Here is a 24,349-nt window from a genome sequence, read left to right on the forward strand (position 1 = left end):
TCCCTGTCCTGGCCCCGCCTCTTCCCTGAGCACACTGTATTCCTCTTCCTCCCGCTTCCCTCTCAGTGCTTGACGCCACGAACCAGCTGTTTTGCAGTGGCAAGCGCTGAGAGCTATGGGGAGAAGCGGGGAAGGCACGCTCAGGGGAGGAGGTGGAGGTGAGCTGGGGTGGATGGGTGGGGCAGGGAGCTGCCAGTGGGTGCAGAGCACTCACCAATTCTTCCCTTTGGGTGCTCCAGACACAGAGCACCCATGGAGTCGGCACCTATGGATGGAGTATGTGATGAGAAGAGACATTATGATTGACTTATTAATGTGAGAGAGTTTTCTCAGTTATCCTCTTACCATAAAAGGAAACCAAAGTAAACTCCATCTTTAAAATGTATGCAGATTCTGCAAAACCTTTGGATTTGTCGTGGTCAAAGACCCCCACGCAGTCATTTTAGTTCACAGACTCAGAGCCTGAGGCCAGTTTATTGACATACAAACCAGTGCGCACTGGGGTGTAGTCCGGAGACCAACACACCTAGCAACAGCTCACATGCTGCTTTTATTCCATTAAACCACAAGCAGGGTACAAACAATACGTCATGAGTTAAGAAATTGGGGACCAATTATAAGCTGGGCATGGGGTGAACACGAGCTCGGGGGCAAATCACAGGCTGGGTTTGGGGTGATCACGAGCTAGGGTGTTGGGGTTGGGGTCAGTCCTCTCACCCCCCTCCCTACCCTCTGACCTAATTTCCGAGGAGTGGGTGTTTGTTTGGGTAGAAGGGCGCTTGGTGGTTTCCGCAGGAGTGGTACTCGGCCCTAGCTTTGGTACATTTCTTAAGACTTGGACTATGTCATTTTCCGGGGGATTTCAGCAAAGGCTTAAGGGGGGGGGGCTAGTTTGCAGATAGCTGGAATCACGGAGTAGGTCACAGATCATGCAAAGGAGAAATTGCATGAGTCAGTTTGCATTTAGCTAAAGTTACCTATTGCTTCACACAAGCGGTTATTATATTTCATTAGCCATGAACATATTTCACCAGTACTGCTGGGGGGGGGGGTGCTATTCCCTCCTCTGTTGCTGCTTTTGACTGGGCATAGCCTCACAAACTGATTTGAGCAGTTTGGTTCAGGCTTTTAGGCCTACCCCATTACCCACGAAAGTCCTCAGTATGGCAGATTTCTAGGGGAGATGTTTCAGGGTCTTCAGGCCCAGGATCTTGGTTATCGGAAAGAAGGCCACCCTGCTCTATTTCCCCACAATCTCCCTCCTCTGATGCCACATAGGCATCACTATCCTTATTCAGAATGGAGGTCATTGGGCAATACTCAGACTCCGAGTTTATACTAAGGTGGTCAACAGTTGGGTCTGAAAGATTATTAACATCGGTGGAAAAGAACAGGGCCCTGAGGGGTGGTTGTGGCTGAGGCTGGGATATAGGACAAACTCTACATAAGCAGCACAAAAAGGCAATTAACAATCCACAACAAGCAGCTAAAATAATACCAAGCAAAATCTTTATAACTATAGAAGTGGAAAGGCTGGGTGCAAGCTGAGCCAATTCTTTAGAGACAAAACACGCAATATCATGAGAAGAACATAAGGCACCTAATCTATAAACGGCCTGAAAGGCTTTAACTGTTTTGTTATATTTTACTTCTATTACATGTATTTGGGCTTGAAAGCGAGATAGGTTGGAGAGGAGGTTAAATAGAGAGGTTAAATTTAAGAAACGGTTAGAGAGGAGAGGAGTCCAATTAAAAGTAAGAGGGATGGCTGGGTTGAGAGACACATAGGTTTGGGGCATACCAGGCCAGGTAATAAAGCGGCTGCCTTGTGCAGTGGTTACGTTAAGATTGTATGGAATGGGGATTGGGGCTGAGATGGCAGGGCACACCCATCCTTTTTGCTAAACAATAATTTTCCCTCTGGGTCCTTTCTAATTGCTTCTCCTTCCCAACAGGCCATGTCCAATACATTGATCATTTCCCCAGGATGCAATTTGCGGAGGCAAAATAGCTGTGGGGGTTCCAAGGGCCATAATGACCACAAGGTTCCGATACCCACCCAGATATGTTGAGCAGCGAAATCATAGGGAGTGGCGATGAAATGGCTAGGTTCATGGGGTGGTTTAACTTCCCATACCTGCCGGTGGATAACCCAGTCCCATAGACAATTCGCCCAGGGTTTTGGCAGAAGTAAGTGCACTGGAGCCCAGGTGCCATTTACCGGTTCCGAAGCTTGGAAGGTACATGCAACAGAGTCACAGCTTTATTTTGACAATGTTCACGTATTTCTCCACTTCCATAGCTCAGGTGGCACTTCCACAGTAGTGGTAAGGGTTTCAGGCCACCGCTGATTTAAAAGGGACCGTTAAAGAAATCCTGCATTTGACTACAAGCTGAATCCCAGACAGTGTCCTTTCCTGCTAAGGCTAGGGTGTTTATTAATTTTGATAGAAGGGTTTGGATTGTGGTTCCCAGTCCTGACAAGGCATGGAGGGCTTTTATATTGGTATAGGTGTTAGTTAACCCTGCCTCAGTAAGGAGGCCTGATGCCCTTTTCAAATTTCCCAGACGTTTTTTGTGATCCCGGGTTTTATCTATTGTCCAAATAGCGGCAACCCCAGTTAGGCCATGCAAAGCTCCTTCCACCAAACCTCTTCTTTCTTGATAAAAACTTTCCCACTGCACAAGCTGGGCCAGTTTAATGGCCGCTCTCTGAGAACAATCAGGGTACTAGGTAGTTATTTGGAAAGCAGAGAGGGAAATGAGAAAGTGGTGGTTCTCATAGTAGCATTTAGCACAATTCACCACTGTAAACAACAATTCCATCGGTAGGATGTGCTATACCACATTCGTTGTTCCGAGACTTGAATTTTCCTGAGGCTACGGCCAGACAGATTTGTATGGGAATTGGAGAAGATACGAGGGGGAGTAGCTGGGGAGCGGGGACTACAACAATGGGCAACCATATAGAGCCGGAATACACTGCAATACGACACAGGCCAAACCGGAGGCTACTGATTGGCCAAGATTACTTTTTCCCTCCCCACCCCAAGTTCGTTAAGGAGGAGAGGCTGAGAAATATTAAAAGTTTCATCTTCAGGTAGTTTTGGCTAGCTTCCGCAAGCTATTCTTCAAGATTTCGTAGTCTTAATTCACTTAGCTGTCCGGCAATGAGGCTGCAAGGGAGGGGTTACCAGCACAATCACCTTGCTTGGTTGGAGGCTTTATTATGGCCTCAGGTGGAGAAGTTGTTTTCTTAGCAAGGTCCGAAGGCTTAATGGATTGGTCAGCGGACAAGAGTCCCATAGCATGGGGCCAGGGCAGTTCTTTGCTGATGGACCCTTATGCAGACCCAGTCTCTGGTTTTAGCGAGTGGCAGGACTGCTGTATATAAAAAGACCTAACACATTTTGTTAGTGCCTGACTATTGTGTGATTTATTAAATGACTGTTTATTTGAGCTAGACCAGCAGGGCACTGTTGGTAGCTGCATTTGGTGCCCTGGTAAAAAAATTTATGAGGGCTAAATTTGGTTTTTTGATTGGGAGTGGCCTTTAACGGGTATTTGGCCATACTGGATCTGTGAAGCTGCACACATACTGGATCTGTGAAGCTGCACATAGCTCTTTTATAATCAGTTTAGATATGCCAGATTGTGATACAAAATTCTTAAGCAAAAGCCCCACAACAGCCCCCGCATGACATATTTTACCAATACAAAACTGTTGCAAAACCTCCATCCAAGATCCTGCACTTGCCCTTCTTGCAAACTTACAATTATATTATCCAAACATTTGATATTAAATTAATTCAAATATTTAGAAAGAGTTTTCCCAAAGAGGGAAAAGTGCTGCCTGCCCAATCATCACGTCGCTGGCAGTAGTGCTGGGCCACAGAGGAAAAGTTTTACTTAACTGCAGCAATCAACGGTGCACAGTCATCCGGTGATGCACGCGAGCAAATAGGGCCAGAGCACCTGAGGCGCAACCGTCCAGGGAGTGCCAAAGGTGTACAGGGTATAAGGTGTACCCAGCAACACTTCCAGATTTCTATTTGTGGCTTTTTAGTTGATATTAGCTTTTACTTGCTATTTGTTACCAAACAGATTTAAAATTTTCCATTCTTTTGGCTTTGACTATTTTGCTGCAGCCACAACTTTGGTCTTTATTTTAAACACTTTAAATTTTGTAAAGCATTAAATTACTTTAAGGATCAAATGCTAAATACCAAAATTAAACACTAGAAAACATCTTAAACTTATAAACAAAAAATTATACACACCAGGAGCGTTTAACAAATTTAACTAACCTTTTCTTATAGTCAAATGATTTTACCTTAATAACCTTTTGCCTGGATTACTTACAGACACTCCCAAAGGAATGGCTGCAAAGAAACCAAGAATTTCCTTTTTAACATTTATTCATAGTTTTACCGCTTATGCCATTTGTGACGGGTTGGATTACAGAAACCCCCCTTGGGAGCTGCCACCCAATGTACCAAGACTACTACTGCTCCTGTTTTCCCTGCCAGCTCAGGACTCCAGCACCCTGTCTTGCTGAGCTAGACACTCCAGTCTGCTTTAACACAGACCCAGGGTCTGAATCACTTGTCCCAAAGCTGCAAATTTACCTGAAAACAGCTTACAATAGTGTGCTTGTCTCTAGCACTCAGATGCCCAAATCCCAATGGGGCCTAAACCCAAATAAATCCGTTTTACCCTGCACAAGCCCATGCAGGGCAAACTCATAAATTGTCTGCCCTCTATAACACTGATAGAGAGATACATTTTATATTTCCAGTTTTAGATACAAGAGTGGTACAAATCAGATGACTATACTTAGTAGATTATAAGCTCTGTAATGATACCTTACAAGAGACCTTTTGCATAAAGCATATCCCAGTCACGTTATATTTACTTATTACCATATTTTTTCTAAAACTATTCCAGTTACATTATATTGACTTATTATTAAGTTTCTATAAAATCATATAGACTTCACATTACACCACTATTCAAACAATTACTATTATAAAAGAAAGAAAGCAAGAAGCCAACTCTGCAATTACTTAATTTCCACCAGCAACTACAGAGTTAACTCCTCAACCCCCCCTCTCCTGACTTCCTTAAACTGCGGTTGTCTGCCCGCTTGGGCCCAATCCTTTTTTTCTTATGGGCACAGGCACTGTTTTACTATCAATTCAGCAAGGAGGGTGGGCTGTTTTTACCAACTCTCCTTGTAGAAGAGGACCAATTATTTAACAAAGCAATTATTATTATACTTAAAGAGTGGTTAAACAACACAACAACACTAAAACACTTGCTATTATGCTTGAAGAATAGTTAAACAACACTAAAACACAGCAATAAGCTTAGTTCTCCACATTTTGGCGAGAACAATTTCCCAGGCTTCCACATTTAGGCGAGGCCGACTTCCCAGGCCCCCACATTATCGGGCGGGGCCGTCTTCCCCAACATTCACACACCAACGGGGAGGATTTATAAGGGAGGTCCTCGCATGCACCCTGTCCGGCAACGGGTTACCAATCCGCCTTTAAGAGGAACGGGGTAGGATGCCCGATTGCCCCAGGTTTTAGCAAACGATTTCCAGGGGCTCCTCTCCTACACAGCAAGGGGAGGGAGCTCACTCCATACGCGAGTCCATGCTCCCGAGGAAGATTTGGGGAAGGGTTTTTGGTCGTAGGTCAATCACACGAAAGATTTAGGAAAGCTTTGGTCACCGTACTCTCCTCCCCCAGTAGAGAGCACCGGCCCGTCTTCAAGAGAACGGGATGGGATACTCTACTACCTAGGAGTACTAGGACAGATTCCTTAGGGGCCCCCCCGCTCTCCGAGCAAGGAGGTGGTCGCCATACACTCCTCCCCCAGCAGGGAGCACCGGCCCGTCTTCAAGAGAACGGGATGGGTTGCACCAATGCCTAGGAGTACTTGGACGGTTTCCCGGGGCCTTCCCGCTCTCCGAGCGAGAAGGGACACAATTGTCACTTAAATGGGTAGAAAAGGGTGGTGACCTACTAGAGCGGGGGTCTCCGATTCACGGTCCCTTACCCCGCCCGTAGTTGGCCCCGGAACCACCTAACAACCTACAATCACACCACACCTAAACTGGGATCTTTGCTATAACAGTCCTACCCAGCCACCAGCCTAATACTAGTGGGAGTCCTGCCAATCCCCAGGCCGCAGGTCTCACCAGTCCACACAGCCTATTGCTGGTGGGAGTCCTTTGGCCCCTTCGGCTGCTCCGGGATTCCCTGTACCTAGCCCTACATGCGCAATGGGGGTCTCCACAGTTAAGGGTCCCTTACCCCACCCACAGTAGGTTCCAGGGTGCCCTGTCCTAGCCCCACCGCTGTCACTCTAGGCGGGGGTCTCCGCTATCCTCGGTCCCTTACCCCGCCTGCAGTGGGTTCCAGGGAGTGGCTCTGTCCCCTACTCACTATGGGGTCCACTTTCCCGGGGTGCTCCAGCAGCCTGATTTTCACCTCCCTCTGGGATCACCACTGCCCAGAGGGATATGGCCACAAAGCTAAGCAAGCAACAATATAGAAAGCTTAAAAAAAAGCAAAGCATAGGAGTTCTGGCGTACTTCTTGTTCTTATCAAGATTAGAAACCCTTCTTAGTTGTTTACCTCTAGTCCTCGGGCCACTTAGTTCTTGAGTCAGTGGTGGTTTCCTTTATATCCCAGAGAGATCACCCAGCCTATTCAGCCTCTGTTCCTGCCTGAATAATCTCCTGTCATCCGAAACTTGTTTTTATTCTGGGCTGGCACTCTAAAAGTGTTTAACTGCCAGACGGATGTCCCAGTAATTTCACCGAGGCTGTTCCAAGGAAACCGTTGGGTCTAAGACCTCGTGTACACACCACAAAACAGACAGTCACCTACGCCCTCCCCCCTAGCTTATAGCCTAAGAGAGCGCAGCATGATGCAAGAATTTAAACAGACAAGTTACAGAACAGACACACACAAAACGAACAGGCGTCAGGCAAATGAGTCTTACCTCAAAAGGTTCGGATCACAGCGCACCCTCACCTGAACCCAGAGCCTATGGGCAGCTCCCCACCGAAGCCCAAATAGAGACAAGGGTCTCTTACCTGGCGCCTGGGATCGGTGTGGAAGCGGTCCACGGTCCTCCGGTCCGGTGGGACGTCGAGTGATCCCGGACGAGCCCCCAAATTGTTGTGGTCAAAGACCCCCACGCAGTCATTTTAGTTCACAGACTCAGAGCCTGAGGCCAGTTTATTGACATACAAACCAGTGCGCACTGGGGTGTAGTCCGGAGACCAACACACCTAGCAACAGCTCACATGCTGCTTTTATTCCATTAAACCACAAGCAGGGTACAAACAATACGTCATGAGTTAAGAAATTGGGGACGAATTATAAGCTGGGCATGGGGTGAACACGAGCTCGGGGGCAAATCACAGGCTGGGTTTGGGGTGATCACGAGCTAGGGTGTTGGGGTCGGGGTCAGTCCTCTCACCCCCCTCCCTACCCTCTGACCTAATTTCCGAGGAGTGGGTGTTTGTTTGGGTAGAAGGGCGCTTGGTGGTTTCCGCAGGAGTGGTACTCGGCCCTAGCTTTGGTACATTTCTTAAGACTTGGACTATGTCATTTTCCGGGGGATTTCAGCAAAGGCTTAAGGGGGGGGGGCTAGTTTGCAGATAGCTGGAATCACGGAGTAGGTCACAGATCATGCAAAGGAGAAATTGCATGAGTCAGTTTGCATTTAGCTAAAGTTACCTATTGCTTCACACAAGCGGTTATTATATTTCATTAGCCATGAACATATTTCACCAGTACTGCTGGGGAGGAGGTGCTATTCCCTCCTCTGTTGCTGCTTTTGACTGGGCATAGCCTCACAAACTGATTTGAGCAGTTTGGTTCAGGCTTTTAGGCCTACCCCATTACCCACGAAAGTCCTCAGTATGGCAGATTTCTAGGGGAGATGTTTCAGGGTCTTCAGGCCCAGGATCTTGGTTATCGGAAAGAAGGCCACCCTGCTCTATTTCCCCACAGATTCAACTCCTATTGTACTCAGTGGTACTTCCTTATGCAGAAGATTTGCAGGATAGGGTCTATAAAGGGGTATTTCTTATTTGTTTTATCATGTAGAGAATCTTTAAATACTGACAGCATGTACCATTTGGGGCTTTTGAAGACACACAATGAGTCTGCTTGATGTTAAACACAAGGGCTTCAAGGAAACCTTACTGCATCACTGAGTACTGCAGTGTTATACTAACCAAAAAATGGGAGCTTCTGGGATGTTAAAAGAACATGCTGAATGAACACTAGCCCTGTTTATGAACACAACTGGAAAAAATATAAAAATTCAGGCAGAGAGAGAATCATGTTCCCAACTGATTTTAGATACAGAACAGGCCCCACTTCAGACCTACCATCAAAGCATCCACACAGGGCCGTCCTTAGGCATACAACAAATACGCAGCTGCGTAGGGCACCTGAAAATTTGGGGCACCACTGGGTCTTAGTGTCCACCCTTTCAGCTTTCCTATCCCTATTCTGACCCTTCCTGCAAACTCCCACAGCTGGCTGCTGCAGCCTGGTGACTCTTACTCCAGAGGGGACCTAGTAAGTTAAAAGTGAAAAAGCCTCCAGCCTGCCAGACCTATTAGCACAACATTGAAACTGCTTAAGAGCCATTCAAGGGGGTAATGAAGCCATTTAACAGGCATTTGCCAACCCCCAGGTATATACTGTCAGTTTCTGAATTTACTAACAAAAACAGTTGTGCATTACTGTAATATTTACTCAGAACATGTTAGTCTACAGGACCTTAGTTTAAAATTTGCTTTCAAAATATTTCATTAGTGAGTTGGTGAAGATTATAAAATCACATCTCTAAAAAATCCTTGCATATATTTTTAGATGCACAATCATCTTTAGCCTTAAATGTTTGGATCTTCAGACATAGTTTTTTAAATAAATCCTTCAAAAGACCACCCTTATCTAAAATACACATTTTCATTTTAATTACTATAGTAAAAAAAAAAAAAAAAAAAAAACTTGCTTCCAAAGTCCTCTCTGTCCATCCCTTTTTCCCTTCACTTGAAGAGAGCCCTTAAAGGGACAAAACCCCTTTCCTTCCAGATCGCTGGACAAAGAGTTTCCCTTTCCTTCCTCTGACTATATGATGAACTAGTTTTAAGAGAACCCTCCAGCAAAATCAGTATCTTAGTAAAATATAAAATCCTTTGTTATGGCTAAAATCTTTGGAAACTTATTTTTTAAAGTTGGTGAAATTTCATAAACATGTCTATTGTTAGGGAGATCACACAAAGTAAATTAGTGTTCCCTTTTTCTAAAAGCAATGAACATTCTTATGAACACACTAAACCTCTGTTACTGATTAATTTAAAATAATGTCTTTATGGAGTTGAATATATAATAATCTGGAATGATTACTTTATGAATGCTTAAGAGTACATTTAAAATATAAAATCAGTTTAGAAATACTGATTAAGAAAATGTAAAGCAGAGAAGAGCTGCATCATGTATTCCATAATATTGAATGCTGTATTCAGGAAGACAGCTGACTCACCCTTACTACAAAGTTTTTGCAAATAAATGTCTGACAAATTTCAGGGCATATCAAAAAACCTGTGACTGACATTTTTTATTCCCAAATTTAGTGCTTTTAATTAGGTACCTTCTGAATGTCCATTCTGCGTGAGGGAGAGGGTACGGGGGTCTCTGCGGGGAACTGTGACTCCCCGCCACCCTGAGGTGGGCTGGGCGTCTCGCTATCCTTTGATGCCTCGTTCACCCCCGCACCGGGCTATGAGCCTGGGCTGACGTCAGGCATAAGGGCACTGGTTTAAGAATACTGCGTAGGTCTCCATAAATCCTAAGGACAGCCCTGCATCCACAACACATCAAAATGAGAGGGAAGAAATCTCAGCGCTTGTCTACATGACACCACAGTCTGGTCTATGGGAGTGTAAATTGTAGAGAACTCTAAAGTGTTCCTTTTTGTGACAGATTTATGTTACCAGTCTGAGTTGTCAAGTGATTAGGCTGAAGCTGCAGGATTGTTAGGGGAGGAGATGAAGGAACACACCAAGTGACTAATTTTAAAGCTTTATTAATTAAATAACAGCTGGGTTTTTCCCAGGTCACTCAAAGGAAGGAAGAAAGCATTAGTGCCCAAGCCCTCACCCGCTTTCATACTTGCACACACACAACCAAAGGCTGGCCAAGCCCGAGTGTAACATAAGAAGAAGAGGGGGAAGGGTGGATGAGAGTTCTGATCTGTGCACAGGCCATCCAGGGTCCGCTGTTGATCTCTGACTTGCTTCAGCTCTCGCACTAAGCCCTGGGTTTTTCCAGGGGCGTTTTCATCCAGGGATCCTCGTCTCCCGTGCTTTCTGTACCAGTGCAAACTGGCCTTCGGTGGCTCCCTTAGGTTCCCCAAAACACACTGGCTTCAGGGATGCAAGACTGTTGTTTTTTAACTCACTGGCCTTTGCAATCTTTCTTGTTTTACAGGTCTGTTTTGTTCAGTTCTCCTTTCCCACAGGTTTTTGGCTGTTTGGCAGCAGGGAGCTTGTTTGTGTGCATTGGCCTTGAGCGGCAATTTCACTCCTTATCTTTGAGCCTAGCTGAATCAACGAGTTAACCCGTTCCTTACTCCCTTCCTCCCGCTTCGGCCTCTCGGACCTGCAAAGGCATCTTTCACTCCACACTCACACCTCCAAACCTTCCCCAAATCCTTTCCAATGCATGTAAAAGCATTAGCAATATACAGTGCTAGTGCTTACCCAGGGGACCCCCTGGGGGGCAGTTTTATTGTGACATTCCCCCCTTGATCCCGAATCAACGTTCTGTTTTGAGGGGTCACCACTTAGGTTTCCACCCTCCTTTCGAAACCATGGCCAGTGTTACCGTTGGCCTCTTACACAAGCAGCAATATAACCCAAACAAAATTATTAGGGCAGCAACAATTGCATACACAAGCCAGTAATGGCTTCTGGCTTTATTAGTAACATAGCCTAACACATTCCCTTGTTGACATAGATGCCCCATCCGAATGGCAGTGGCAAAGGCGGCTTTCTCCACATTGAAGATGTGCTGCAACTCTGTAAAGGAGGAGGCATTTATCTGGAATACGGTGAGTTGCTCCCGGATGTGCATCAATGGGACAAAAACATTGGGCGTAATCCATGAAAAATTAAACACAATATAGTTAGAAATATTAACCTTACTTGGCATAATTGTGGGCCAATGCACGGAAAAATGTTGCACCTGAGAGTTTAACAGCAAATCAAGGGGCACCCTGGGGTAGGTGGTCCTTCAGACACACGCAGCGGTATTGGTAAACATATGTGCCTTAGTGGGGGCGTATCCCGATGCCTCCCCTTTTCAGCAGATGTGTTGACTCACCTCATAAAAGCGGCCTAGCATTGCTTTTTTTTATTATTATTATAAACACACACCACACACACATTATTTGAGGGGGCTTTATAGGCCATAGCTGCCAGGTGTTGCCCAGGTAATACACGGTGCCACACTTCCAGGATGACGCGCTGCAATTGCCCCCTTGCCAATGGACAATAGACCTTTTTATACCATGGCCAATTTTGGATAATGGTAAAATTAACAAAGGAGGACAAAAACATCGGAAACCCAAGGAATTTTATAAAAATATGCCACCATATATACATTGTATTACAATGAAGGATTTTGAAGGCTTGAAGCAGCAGGAGCAGTTTTACCACTTTTGTTTGCGGTGTTCCTGGGCTTTTGCTATTACTGCCTGTTCTGTTAACAAAGCAAAGGAAAGAAAAAGGACAATGGAAATGCACCTATTGGGGAAAATGAGACACAAACTTTTTAAGCCATTAGTTGTCCCATTACAGCCCACCCTGGCTTCCGTTATGGATGTTGTTTGCCTGGTTTAGGAGGTTACAACAATGATATTGTATTTAGGGATTAATACTTGCTATTGCCCACCAAAGGGCCTTTTATTTCACTTCAGACCACCACATGAGGAACAGGGTCTGCCCCTTGGGGGTCCATGGGTGGTCCGGGGCCACCCACCAGGTATTTTGCTGTGGCCCTGCTGTGTTTATTTGGACTATGCATTGTGTTTATGGCTCCTCCCCTCCAGCCTTATGCCACACTGTGGCTTTGGCCCCATCACTTGCTTGAACCAGGGAGAGGCTTTGGAGGTACTTTCCCTCCTCATAATTATAATTATCCAGATAATCCCATGAGCAGATGGAGACCTGGATAGTCCAGGCAGATGGCAGGTCCACAACCGAGGCCCACGACGCCATGACCGGAAACCTAGTGAGAAGCATGTGTTTTGAGCTGATTGGCATGCGCCCATTTTAGTTTACCTGGTAGCTGAAGTTTGTACACTACTGGGGAGATGCGATTTACAATGGGGCACGGACCCACCCTCTTAGTGTTCAGAGTGTGGGCTGCCTTTTTTAGCTTTTGCAACATTACTTTGTTTTTAATTTGCCATTTTTAGATGTTTTTAATGATGATTTTTTTTACACTTGGCCTTTTTTAATTTAAAGCAGCCTTTACGGCTTTGAGGGTTTTACATAGCGTTTTTTTTAACTGGGCAAAGCTGAGACTTTTTTGGTTGTGGCAAACAGTAAATGTTATTATTGGTAAACACAGTATTTACATTACATTTACATTTGTTTACTAGTGGGTTGCTAACACTAACCTTTTTTTAGGAATTAACACAGACACATTGCCCATTATACAGTTTATATAATATTATATTCTTTAATTTATTTTATATACAGGATTTTAGTAAAATGTTTTTACTACAGGGCTTTGGAGCAACAGGCAAGGACAAGCACACCCACTTTTGAGGAGTTTACTTGGTACAACCTCTGGTGTTCAATAGCTTCCCTCCCTCCCCAGCCGACTGGCTCGAGGTCTGGGGTAGCCAGAATGATTGTATGTGCCATATAAGGAGTGGGCTAACTTAATATTTTTGCTTTTAGAGCTGGTTGGTTATGTGTTTTTAATAACATTTTTTTAATTAAAAGGTTTGGCCTTACTCTGCTAGAAACACACTGCATTTATTTGTATTGGTAAGTATTAGACAGTGATTTTTTTTTTTTTTTTTTTTTTTGCTTTAGCAAGTATATTAAAACCTTAGTATTACCCAAAACATTTTGTGTTTGAAGGTGGACAAAGCACATATTTCCAGTTTAGTACATTTTATAGCTATAGCAGTATGTTTTTTTTATTTCTATTTGTTTTTGTGTTAGGCTGTTTCGTAGCTGGGACAGAGCTTAATTTATTTTTAATTACCTTTAGGTATACAGTATTTATAATTTTTGCTTTAAAACCAATTTCCCCTAATATGGTGTTTACTACCTGAGGATGTTTTTTTGGAGTATTTTTGTTTTTAAATACACAATAGTGCTAGCAACAAGACAAACACCACAAGACAAAACATAGAACACAAAACACAATTTTTATTGTGACTGTAGATTTATGGTATTTGGGGTTGCTTTATAGCGGGTATTAGCTTTTTTTGAAAGACAAAAACAACATGTTTTTCCCCTTGGAGGGTGGCAGATTATTGCTTAAAATATATATATTTTTATAAATACCCTTGCTGATTGCAGGCAAAACAGAGGAATTACCCCCATATTTTTTTGTGTTTGTTTTATAGGCAGGCCAGTTTATAATGGTTTTTACCTTTCTTAGTTAGGTAATTTGCATTAACCCAGATGCTTTTTGGCTTGCTTTTGGATTCAAAACCATTAGCATCTTAGAGACTTTGTTTTAAAAGGGATACAATTAAAAGTAATCAAAACTCTGGTAAAAGTTAACTTTTGCTTTTAAAACCTACACAAATTTGAAAAAGGAAACAACCTATTGTGGCTTTATTTGGAGCGCGAATAGGATTTTAATTAAGTAGCCTGGTATGTTTGCAATTTTTTTTTACCCCTTCTACAATATACACTGCACATGTTCTGGGGAAAATGCACATTTTTTCACACAGTTTTGTTTTTATATACCTGTATAGATTACATTTTTTTATATATTTGGGGCAATTAAGTTTTAATAGAACCACCCTTATATTTTTTTTAGCAAATCTGACTAAATTGTTTATAGTTAAATTATTTTAGTTGGATAGTTTTTTTGCCTGGATTATTTACAGACTTTTTTTTTTTTTTTTTTTTAAAGGGCTCATTTTTCTTCAGAATGGCTGCAAAGAAAACAAGAATTTTTTTTATAACACTTTTAAAAAAATATTTTTAAAAAAGTTTCACTGCTTTTTTTTTTTTGCCTTTGCAGAGTTAACTTATAACTTTTTTTTATAATTACTTGCTTATTTTTTAAAATGATACCTTACCTAACTTAGAAGTTACCATTTTAAGTACTATTTTAGGGATTTGAATTTTCCCATGTCTGCACTTACTCCTTTCCTTACTCCTGCCACTGTGCCCTCAGGGCTTCCAACCTGTTTTTAATTTTTTGTTGTTGTTGTTGCCTGCCTGCTTGTTTGGGGCCAATTTTGTGTTGTTGTTGTTGAACCATCCCTTTTCATGAGCACAGGCTTGGGTTGCTGCCTGGTTAGTAATTTGCTCTTTTAGTTGCTTAATTTTTACTAGCTGCCGGGTACACACTTCTGCCCTTTTCCCCAACTTTTTTTTTATTTTTGACAACATTTGGTACCACATAGCCACTGCAGTTTACATCAATCCCATAGCTGCCCCTAAGTTTTTACCCTTCTGTCTCTCATACTTGGCATACAGGTTTAACTAATTTTGCCAAGTATGCACGCTTTTTTTGAAGCTTTGCCACGGATCCCCAGGGATTGTATCCCCCTTGGTGAGGTTCTTACCCCCCCCCCCTTTGAAAGAGGCAACAGAGTCATGTCGCTTCTTGTCGCCCCTTCCATGGCACGGGCATCAAGTCCACCAGCCTCCCGTGACACCAGCGGGCCAGGCAGCGGAACTCCCGTGTCCGAGCTCCCTAATGCCCATCCGTCCTGCCTTGAACCCATTGTTGATGCCATCACTCATGACTGCAGGACTTTCGAGTCTGCAGTTGTACCCTTCTGGTTCCTGAACATGTTGTCACAATTTGTTAGTACAACTTTTAAGGGTTTTTTTAGTTACTTGAGATTTTACGCTGCCCATGCCGGCTCCGGGGCTTACAATGTTAACCCAGCCTGCGCCAGAGGGAGAAACGCTAAGCCTTCCCCTGTATTACTCAGCCTACCACCACCGAGGGTCCCTACACCAAATATAAAACCCTTCATGGGCAGAGCGAGAAACCCTAAGTTCTTCTTTTATGCTTAGTTATGCTACAGCTGAGGGTGTATGCACCAAGGATTTTTTTTTTTTTTTTTTTTTTTTTTTTTGCTTGGAGCGGGGATTTTTATGTTTTTTTTTAATTGCCCCACCCTATTACAACTGGGGGTATACCCACCTGCAACTATGTCCCCCACCGCCCAGAGTGGACCAGGATGAAGAGAGGAATGCTAAACCACTTTTTGTTTTTTAGCCATGCAACGACTGAGGGTGGGCATACCTTTAATTATAAAATCCTTAACATGAAATACCAACAGTGCCGGGCAGAGCAAACATGAAATACCAAGGGCAGAACAGTTGGTGCGCTCAATATTTCATTGTATGAAAACAGACCTCCAATCCACTTTCTAAAGCATAAGAAAGTAATATTGTTGTCAGAGAAGGGATGCCTGTTGAAAACTTTTACTGTCTCTTTATCATACAGCAAACCAACAAAAGGTTATGTCTTGTATAGCGTATGAAAGGTTTTTTACTATAAGATTACACATGTTTTTAATGCTCTGTAGTTTGTTTGCTTAGCCCTTCCTATTTTCTGTCAAACTATATGCTATCAACACAGGAGGAGGAAAATCATCAATCAGTTTTAGAAATACTTATATAAAATTCCTGAAGTAGATCGAGCATGACATTATGGATGAGTTATGTCAGGTCAGTTGTGAATGATGTAAACACTTTCTATGACTACCTTAATGTAAATTTGTTTGTCTAGTAGCATTGCCTCCCTCCCTGGTTATCGTAATGAGAAACAAGGAGGGCATTAGGTACAGTAATTGAGACTGAAATATTTCTAGATAAACAAACACTAAAAAGAACTTGGGGAGCTGGATTTTTTTCCCCCCATTTTTTTCTAATCACTTTAACTTAATTGGAACTGGAAAGGGACTTCTAGCTGCATCCACCGTATTATTTTTTATTAAACATAATACTGAAGACTTGCTAAACTACCCCCTTGTTTCAAAAAGCTGACTTATAAATCCTGACTATTAGCTAATGGACTGTTAGACCTAAGTGACTAACATGGAAAACAATGAGAAATGGAACTACAATACTAAAAAGGACAAAAAATGATGTTACTGTGACATCAAACAGTGAGCAAAAATGAAGTAATATCAGATAGGCATAGCTCTAGCGAGGAAATGAAAATGAAATATTCCAACAAAGAGTAAGTGTCATCTTCAAATATTCATGCTGTAGAGGAGCAGACTCACCCCTGCAGCACCTCCTGCTGGTGACTTCTGGGAATTAGCTCAATCCAGCCTCCAGAGCACCCTCTGCAGGCCAGTGGTCCACCTGTCCTCTGGCCCCCATGTCCCTCCCAGACCCCAGTGCCCTTGTATCTGAGGTGCTGCCCCCTGGCAGTACACCCCCTCAGTACTAGGGTGTCCCCTCCCTGGGGAACCCACACCCACTATCCCTACCTTGCCTCAGAATAAGGCCACTGCCAGTCACCAACTAGCCCCCGCTCCCTGGGGCTGACTGCAGTATAGGCCACTCATCACAGGTAAGGAGAGTTTGGACCTGCTGCCTTGACCTAGCCCTGGGCTGTCCTCTGCAACCCCCAGTACCCCTTGGCCTTTTACTAGGCCACAGCCTGGGGCTTTCCAGGCTGGAGCCCCCCAGCCCTGCTCCACTCAGGTACTCTGTCTCAAGCTTGCTGCAACCAGACCCTTCTCTTTCTGAAGGCACAGAGAAACTGCTGAGTTCCTGGCTCCCAGCCTCTTTATACAGGCCAGCTGAAGCCTGATTGGGGCGTGGCCCAGCTGCAGCCACTTCCCCCAATCAGCCAGGGTTTTTAGAGCTGCAGCCCTCTGGCAGGAGTGGGGTAGTCATCCAGCTACACATGTCCTTACCATCAGCTTTTAAAGTTCTGTGAATAAGGGTCTCTATTCATGTGCACAGTCATTACTTGTGCCTAAGGAGACACAGCTACGGTAGGCATCGTACCATTGGCATTCACCACACAGACTGTTTGAGCAATTCATTTCCAAAAGCAATTGGTTTCATAGTGTCAAGTATCAGATGGGTAGCCATGTTAGTCTGGATCTGTAAAAAGTGACAAAGGTGCCACAGGACTCTTTGTTCTTGGTTTCATAGTGTTTTGCAAACACTATGCTGCATCACAGTCAGAGCCAGGAAACAATAGAGACAGCACTACTGACAACATGACACTACAGACAGAACACTATAGACAACGTTTTACATGGCACTTTATCTAGACATTCTGGTGTGGCAGGCCAAAAGATAAATCATTTCAGCCAGGTAAAAGATAATTCTCCTGAAGGGTCAGACTCAACTGTTCTGCCTTCCGCTGTGTGTGGGGGGTGGGGGCAGGGGATACCTCCACATGGTGCAGTTTTGTAGCAAATACACATAAAATACCATGAAGCAGAGGTCTCAATATGCTTTACTGGGTTAGATCCGTGTAAACTGGACTGATACAAGAGTGAATCAAGCTCTCTAACAGATAGGAATTTTCTTGCATTTACATCTCTGAGAGTTTTGCCTGCAAGGACATCTGACTCTAGAAAGGCAAAAAAAGAAGGAGAAACTTCATTGGGTGAGACCTGTAGACTCAATACATTACATAAAGCCAATGAGATATGCTAGAGAGGTGTGTACAGACCTCACTGATAATCTGCCTCCAATGATTGCCATTGTTCTTCAACTCCAGCCTGTAGTTGCTTTGAAAGGCTTTTGGCTACAGCCAGTTAGAAATGCGGGAAAGCAACATTGCTTTCCTTTCACTCATATGCAGAACTACTGAGCCATTGTCACAATCTAAGGTACATACAACGTACCATTACATCTGATCACTCATAGTCTCTAATGGGGAGAGTATGAGACAGCCTACAATGGCATGTAGCTGATTTGCGACTGCTAGAAGCAAATATCTCCAACGGCTAGTGATGGGACACTAGATGGGGAAAGCTCTGAATTACTACAGAGAATTCTTTCCCAGGTGTTTGGCTGCTGGGTCTTGCCCACATGGTCAGGGTCTAACTGATGGCCATATTTGGGGTCAGGAAGGAATTTCCCCATGAATCAGATTGGCAGAGACCCTACTTTTTTTGCCTTCCTCTGCAGCCTGGGTCCCGGGTCACTTGCAGGTTTAAACTAGTGTAAATGGTGAATTCTTTGTAACTCAAAAGTCTTTAAATTATGATTTCAGTAACTGAGCAGAGGTTCGGGGTCTATTACAGGAATGGGTGGGTGAGGTTCTGTGGCCTGTAGTGTGCGGGAGGTCATACTAGATGATCATGATGTGTCCTTCTAGCCTTAAAGTCTATGAGTCTAATTCATTTATCCTCACAATGCACCTGTGAGGTGGGGAAGTGCTGTCATCTATATTTTACAGAGTGGGAACAGCAGCACAGGGAGAAATCTATCTCATGGAATTTACTGAGCAGGAGTGTTAACTGGAAAAATATTATGTTAGGCAGAAAGTCGTAAGTCATAGCATCAGCAATCCAGTTGCCTTCATTTAAAGCTCACTCTGAAAACATACCTTCTTTTGGGACCCAATTCAACTCCCATCAAAACCAATGGAAAGATGCCCAGACTTAAAAGGGAATTAAATCGGGGGCCTTAATTAACTGTTAACTAAATCCATAGGATTCAATGTGTGTTAATAGAACAATATATATTATTTTAAAATCTAAACCATTATTTCTCTAAGATAAAGCATGCTTCACATAATACTAAATACAGTTTCTCATACTTTGCTCATTTGATTTGGGTTGATTCTAGACAAGTTGAGATGAATGAGATTGTGATGACTTCACTACCATCCCTTTTTCAAACACAGGCATTTTATTTTAATTTTAGGCAATGTCTCTTTCTTTCCCAGTCAGCACAGTTGGAGCACCCGGGGCCTTTGAAGGGTGAACTGAAAAGGTTTTGTAAATGAACAATGAATGAATGATCCCCCAATACGTGAGTCAATTATAACAAATACTGAGTATTGTCTTTAAAAGCCACCTTTGAATTCAGACACCAAGATGTGCATGTAACTAAATGGAGTACCTGTGTGATCTTACTTTTGTAATCCTCATCTTTCCTTGCCCCTTCACCTTCTACTGTTTGTTATCCTATACATAGTGTCTTTTCTTATATTATATTTTATGCTCCTCAGAGAAGGGATGCCTGTTGGAAAAAGACAGTTACCTTTTCCGTAACTGGTGTTCTTCGAGATGTGTTGCTCATGTCTATTCCACAGCAGGTGTGCATGCTCGCCACGTGCACCTGTGGCAGAAGATTTTCCCCTAGCAGTATCCATAGTGGGGGATTGCCCCCCCAACCTCTGGAGTGGCACCTGCCTGGCGCGGTATAAGGGGAGCTGCGTGCTCCCCACCACCCTCAGTTCCTTCTTGCCAGACAACTGTGGCAGCAGGGAAGGAGGGCGGGATGTGGAATAGACATGAGCAACACATCTCGAAGAACACTAGTTACGGAAACGGTAACTGTCTTTTCTTCTTCGAGTGATTGCTCATGTGTATTCCACTGTAGATGATTCCAAGCTGTATCTGCTGGAGGTGGGTAGGAGTTCACAAGTTCTTGGGATGGAGTACCGCCCTGCTGAACCCAGCATCATCCCTGGTTTGGGAAACTATCGCATAGTGCGAGGTGAATGTGTGAATCGCAGACCACGTGGCGGCCCTACAGATGTCCTGAATGGGGAGGTGGGCCACAAAGGCAGTCAACGAGGCCTGCACCCTCATCGAGTGTGCCTTAACAATAGGCGGCTGGGAAACACCCGCCAGCTCATAACAGGAGTGAAGTGATCCAGTTGGACAGTCACTGAGTGGAAATCGGCTGGCCTGTTGCACACTCAGCCGAGGCGACAAACAGCTGTGAGGACTTTCTGAACGGCTTGGTTCACTCTAGGTAGAAAGCCAGAGCCTGCCTCATATCGGGTGTGTGTAGGCGGCGTTCCTTATTAGTCACGTGAGGTTTGGGGCAAAGGACTGGTAGAAAAACGTCCTGACCCATGTGCTAGGCAGAGACCACCTTCGGGAGGAACGCAGGGTGTGGGCGGAGCTGGACCTTGTCCTTATGAAACACAGTATACAGTGGCTCGGAGGTCAGGGCCCTGAGCTCCGAGACCCGTCTGGCCGACGTGATAGCAACCAAGAAGGCCACCATCCATAAGAGGTGAGACCAGGAGAACATGGACAGCGGCTCAAACAGCCGAGCCAGCACCAGATTCAGGTCCCACTGTGGGACCAGGGGCTTAAAATATGGGTAAAGCCAGTCCAACCCCTTAAGGAACCGGCCGGTCATAGCATGGGAGAACACCGTGTGTTCTTGCACCGGGGGATGGAAAGCCAATATGGCTGCCAGATGCACCCTGACCGATGAGGGTGCCAGGCTCTGGGCCCTCAGGCGGAGGAGGTAATCAAGGATAAGTTGGATCGGGGCGGCCGTTGGGGATACACCTTGGTCAGTCGCCCACCTAGCAAAACGAGACCACTTCGCCATGTAGGATCGGCGAGTGGAGAGCCATCTACTCTCAAGGAGGACGTGCTGAACCGGAGCTGAACATGTCCTCTCCTCACCACCTAGCCACTGAGCAGCCATGCCGTGAGGTGAGGAGCTGCCAGGTTGGGGTGGAGGAGATGGCCCTGGTCCCGCAAGAGCAGATCCAGGCAGAGCGGCAATGGCCATGGCGGAGCCACTGCCAGGCCCAAGAGGGTCCCGTACCAATGCTGCCTGGGCCACGCCGGGGCAATGAGGAGGACCTTGGCCTTGTCCATCTTTATTTTCTCTAGGACCCTGCTGATCAGCGGGAATGGAGGGAAGGCGTATAGGAGGTGGCCTGACATGGGCAGGATAAAGGCATCGGAGATAGCGCACTTCCCCAGGCCCCCCCCTGGAGCAGAACCAGGGGCATCGTCGGTTCTGTCGGGGTCGCGAATAGGTCCACCTGGGGAGTTCCCCACCTCTGGAAAAGCTGGAGGGCCACTTCCGGGTGTAGGGACCACTCGTGCTGAGAGGAAAAGTCCCTGCTCAAGTGATCCGCCCTCACATTCTGAACACCCGATAGTTGAAAGGCTTTTAGGTGGATGTCGTGGGCTATACAGAAGTCCCACAGGCTGAGGGCTTTGTGGAAGAGGGCGGAGGATCAGGCCCCACCTTGCGTGTTGATATAGAACATCGAGGCCGTGTTGTCCATGAGAACCTTGACTACCTTGCCCTTCAGGTGTGAGCGGAAGGCCGTACACGCCAGCCGCACCGCCCTGAGTCCCTTGACGTTTATGTGAAGGGTCAGATCTTGCAGAGACCACAGGCCTTGGGTCTGAAAATTCCCCACATGGGCTCCCCAGCCCAGGTCCGATGCATCGGACACCAGCTCCACGGATGGGGCTCTGTCCCTGAATGGGACCCCTCGGAGCATGTTGCTTGGTGTGGACCACCACCGTAGGGAGGTAGCCACCGAGTTTGGCATGGTGAGGACTTTGTCCAACCTGTCTGTGGCTTGGGAGAACTGTGAGGCCAGCCAGAGTTGTAGGGGCCTCATTCTGAGCCTGGCGTGGCAGACCACATACGTGCACGCCAACATGTGACCTAGCAGCTGCAGGCAGGACCTGGCTGTCGTCACCGGGAACCTTACGATCAAGTCGATGAGCCTTTCAGGGTCTCGAACCTGTCTGGAGGGAGAGAGGCCCCGGCCAACGTTGCATCCAGGAGCATCCCGATAAACTCTATGCATTGGACGGGGACTAACGTCGACTTGGTGTTGTTTACCAACAGGCCCAGGGCAGTGCATGTGGACAGGAGGAGTGCCACATGATCCCTCACCTGCGACTGGGAGGTGCCCTTGACCAGCCAGTCGTCCAGATAGGGGAATATCTGGACCCCCCGGCGCCTGAGGTAGGCCGCTACTACCAACATGCACTTTGGAAAGACCCTGGGGGCAGTGGACAGACCAAATGGGAAGACGGTGAATTGGTAGTGATTCTGTCCCACCACAAAACGGAGGAAGCGCCTGTGCCCCTCGAATATGTGGATGTGGAAGTACATGTCCTGTAGATCAAGGGCTGCGTACCAATCCCCGGGATCCGGGGAGGGGATGATGGAGGCCAGGAAAACCATGCGAAACTTGAGTTTTACCATGTACCGGTTCAGACCTTGCAGGTCCAGTATGGGTCTGAGCCCCCCTTTGGCCTTCGGGATAAGGAAATACCGGGAGTAATACCCCTTCCCCAGGAACACCTTGGGCACCGCCTCTATCGCTCCTAGTTCCAGGAGCCTCCTGACCTCCTGCTCGAGGAGAGCCTCATGCAATGGGTCCCCCAAGAGGGATGGGGGTGGGGGGGATTGGGCGGGTAGGAGGTAAACTGGAGGGTGTAAGCTCGGGAGATGGTGTTGAGGACCCAATGGTCCGAGGTGAGCCATGACCACTCCCGGGAGGAACGCACACAATCGATTGGAAAAGGGGAGCTTTATTGGGGGTGGATTCCTGCTGAAAACTGGTGGGGTACCCCCCAGCGTTCCGTCAAAACCGCCTTTTACCCGCCTGCTTGCCCTTAGAGGACCCAGGCTGGGGGGCAGGCCGGTATTGTCTTTGCGGGCATTTCTTATAGTTCTGTTGCTTCTTGTGGGCAGCCTCATATTTCGGGAGGGCAGCCTGGGCGGGAGCCTGCTGTGGCTTAAACTTGGGTTTTGCCAGAGCAGGGACATAGAGGCCATGGGTCTGGAGGGTCATGCGAGAGTCTTTCATGCCGTTCAGCCTTGTGTCCGTTTCCTCCGCAAACTACGCCTTCCCGTCAAAACGGAGATCTTGCATCGACAATTGTGCTTTGCTGGATAGCCCAGAGCAGAAGCCAGGACGCCCGTCTCATGGACAGCGCCGAGGCCATGGACCGTGCGGCCGTGTCCCCTGCATCCAAAGCGGCCTGCAGAGACGCCCTTGCAGTGGCTGCCCCTTCCTCCACGAGTGCCTTAAACTCCTTTCTATCACGCTCCTGGAGGGAGTCCTCGAACTCGGGGAGGGATTCCCAGAGGTTAAACTCGTAGCAACCCAGGAGAGCCTGATGGTTTGCTACTTTCAGCTGGAAGCTTGATGACAAATAAATTTTTCTCCCTAAAGCATCCAGCCTCTGAGAGTCTTTGTTCTGTGGGGTCGGGGCTGGCTGCCTCTGTTGCTCCCTGTGGTTGACCGACTCACCCACGAAGGAGTTGGGCTCCGGGTGGGTATACAGATACTCATGCGCCTTAGTGGGTATGAAGTACTTGCGCGCTGCCTTTTTAGAGATGGGAACCAACGAGGCTGGTGCTTGCCACAGGGCATTTGAAATTTTCGCTACCCCTTCATGGAGCATCAAGGTCACCTTGCCCGGTGCCGAGGGGAACAGCACATTGAACAGGGAGCCTGAGGGCTCTTCCATTTCCTCAGCCTGGAGATGGAGGCTCGCTGCCACCCTTTTTAGCAAGTCCTGATGGGCCCAGTAGTCCTCCTGCGGGACAGAGGGGGGCGGGCCACAATCAGCTCCTCAGAACAAGGCGAGGAGGCCGGTGTGGTGCTTTGGGTGTCGGCCGGCACCAGAGGGTCCACCACCTGGTCGGACTCCGGGCATGGCACCAAGGAAGCGGGGCCCATCGACCCTTTTCTTGGCGGCCTAGGGATGGAGGCCGATGTTACTTTCGACGCCCCGGCCACCGAGCAAGCCCCCACCGGGGGCTGCACTGGAGTCCACGGTACCCACTGGTACCACTGGGCCAGCCATGACACACGGTGCCATTGCACTTGCTGAGGTACCGGCGGGGCCTGCCAATCAGGCTGGCTAGCCTGGCCTATAGACGGGCGACTGTGAGCGGAGGACGGGCTGGCGTACGACATGCTGCTGCCTCCGGACCAGGAGTGGCGGGGGTGACCTCGAGGTAGGAGAACGGGACTGATGGTAGTGGGTGCTCCGCAAGGGATCTCAACGGGTGGACCCACGACAGGAAGGAGCCAGCGATTGATGTCCGGCACTACGGTGCCTTGGCGGAGACTTTGAGCAGGATTCC

General features: G+C 46.5%; 1 long non-coding RNA gene across 1 annotated transcript; it reads right to left on the bottom strand.

Moving 5' to 3' along the window:
• Positions 1-450: 450 nt before the first annotated feature.
• LOC135873446 (uncharacterized) lies at positions 451-7,033 on the bottom strand. The gene is made up of 2 exons (XR_010561125.1): positions 6,648-7,033; positions 451-3,400 (listed from the first exon to the last, which is right to left on the bottom strand). It is a non-coding gene; the product is annotated as an uncharacterized LOC135873446 (long non-coding RNA).
• Between the last annotated feature and the right edge of the window lie 17,316 nt (positions 7,034-24,349).

This window comes from Emys orbicularis, chromosome 2 (assembly GCF_028017835.1).
Source record: "Emys orbicularis isolate rEmyOrb1 chromosome 2, rEmyOrb1.hap1, whole genome shotgun sequence".
Classification (NCBI taxonomy): Eukaryota; Metazoa; Chordata; order Testudines; family Emydidae; genus Emys; species Emys orbicularis.